Consider the following 2204-nt stretch of genomic DNA (forward strand, 5'->3'; position numbering starts at 1 on the left):
ACCACCAGCTCCTTGGTCTTGCAGACGTTCAGCTGGAGGTGGTTGTCCTGGCACCACGATGCCAGATTCTTCACTTCATCCATGTAGGCCGCCTCATCGTTGTTGGAGATGGCACCCAACAACAAATGAAGGTCCGGAAACAGCTAATTTCATCAGATTTGAAAGCTTAAACAGACTGTGTCTGCTGATACTCTTGTCCTCATCTAGATGATGGAGAACAAGGACAGTATATGCTTTCCAGAAGTCTTCAACTCTTCCTGCAGGAGACCAGCATTTCACTGGTCTGAAGCTGTGCCCCTGAATACCCTGCTGTGCTCCATCTCTGTAATCACCATAGCTCTGAACCTCCTTGTCATCATCTCAGTCTCCTACTTCAGGCAGATTCCATTTTCTATTAGATTTAATTTGGGAAGTTTTCGAAATATGATCGTGCAAAACCTGATGTACAGAAAACCACCACTACACCTTTCTCCAAAACAGGTTATTTTAATTGTTTTACAAAGTTAAATTTAACATAATGTTATGGCAAGTTCTGTGGCACTAACATAAAGTTTCTATTTTTAAGGGAAGATTTTTTTGGTAATGGTGCTTTTTTGACTTATTCCAGGCAGCTCCACACACCCACTAACATCCTCCTCCTCTCTTTGGCTGTGTCAGACTTTCTTGTGGGGCTCCTGTTGCTGCCTGGAGAAATCGTCCTAGGAATAGCCTGCTGGGCTTTCGGTAACCTTTTGTGTTCTCTCTTTAATTATGTGTCTTTCATCATTACCTCGGCTTCAGTGGGAAACATGGTTCTCATATCAGTTGACCGCTATGTGGCGATCTGTTATCCTCTGCATTACTCTACCAGAATTACTGTGACAAGAGTTAAACGTTCTGTTTGTTTGTGTTGGCTCTGTTGTGTTTTGTATAGTAGTCCTTTTAAAAGATGAGCTGATTCAACCAGGAAGGCATAATTCCTGCTATGGAGAATGTGTTTTTGTCATCAACTTTACAGGAACTGTTGATCTTTTGTTAACCTTTATTGTTCCTATTTCTGTTATCGTAGTTCTGTATATGAGAGTATTTGCAGTGGCTGTGTCTCAGGCCCGTGCCATGGGCTCTCATGTTACAGCTGTCACACTGCAGCTTTCAGTGAATCTGACAAAAAAGAAATCTGAGTTGAAAGCAGGAAGGACTCTTGGTGTTCTAATAGTTGTGTTTCTAATGTGTTTCTGTCCATACTATTGCGTCTCTCTTGCAGGGGAAGACTCACTCAGTGAGTCATCCACATCAATTGTCCGTTATCTCTTCTATTTTAACTCCTGTTTGAACCCTCTGATCTATGCACTATTTTACCCCTGGTTTAGAAAAGCTATTAAACACATTGTCATGCTTCAGATATTTCACAGTGGCTCCCATGAGGCCAACATACTATAGAGAGGACCTAAATGAGTGAATAAGTGAAATCTGCTGAACATATATTTTTATCCTTAAACCGTATAATGTTATGCAAGATGCCTGGAATCATTTTGTTGTTTTAGCTCCAAAACTGTCATAAAATCAGCGGTATGTTCTTTGGTCCCTTTTCAACATCTGGTATGTAGTTGTTTGGCATTACTGTACACTATCAGTGTGTTATCAACGATTAAAAACAGAAGAACACATTTTCCTGAATAAGGCACTCAGAATGTACATAAATATGTAAAAAAATATATATATATCATTTTCAATTTGAACTCTAAGCTGTAAAATATAGAATAATATCAAGTATGTGACCTTTGGCCATGTGGTTTGTTATTGGAAATCTTTGTCTAAATAAGTCACTGTGTTTTTGGCCCCTTGAATAGCTCCGAATGAAGCTCCTCTCAAGCTACAGGCAAAAGCCTACATTGCACTGCTGGCACTTTTTGCTTGCTTTTATACAATATATTTTCCTGAGTCCATGTTACATCCCGGTCTAGGGGTACACAAGTGCAACATAAAGGCTAAAGAGGGTCCCCAAAACCAGACCCAAATAGCCAATATACTATTAAAGGTGAGGTTTATTGCCACCAATAACACCAAAACTGAAAGCATTAACTCCAGGGTTACCAAGGGTCAAAATAATAAACAAAAGAAGCTATTTCAAAAAGTGCTACCTAAACCCTGCATGACACAAAACTAAACAAAAGACAAGCACTAATGTTAGCGCCCTAATTTAACAAGCAAAAGAAAACAACAAA

At 39.6% G+C, this 2204-nt stretch overlaps 1 pseudogene; it reads left to right on the forward strand.

Moving 5' to 3' along the window:
* Window positions 1-207: 207 nt before the first annotated feature.
* Window positions 208-1419, forward strand: LOC146615785 (trace amine-associated receptor 3-like; annotated as a pseudogene).
* Window positions 1420-2204: the final 785 nt, after the last annotated feature.

This window comes from Diplotaxodon limnothrissa, linkage group LG16 (genome assembly GCF_057381915.1).
Source record: "Diplotaxodon limnothrissa isolate DT_005_m linkage group LG16, D_limnothrissa_male_GT1.1, whole genome shotgun sequence".
NCBI lineage: Eukaryota > Metazoa > Chordata > Actinopteri > Cichliformes > Cichlidae > Diplotaxodon > Diplotaxodon limnothrissa.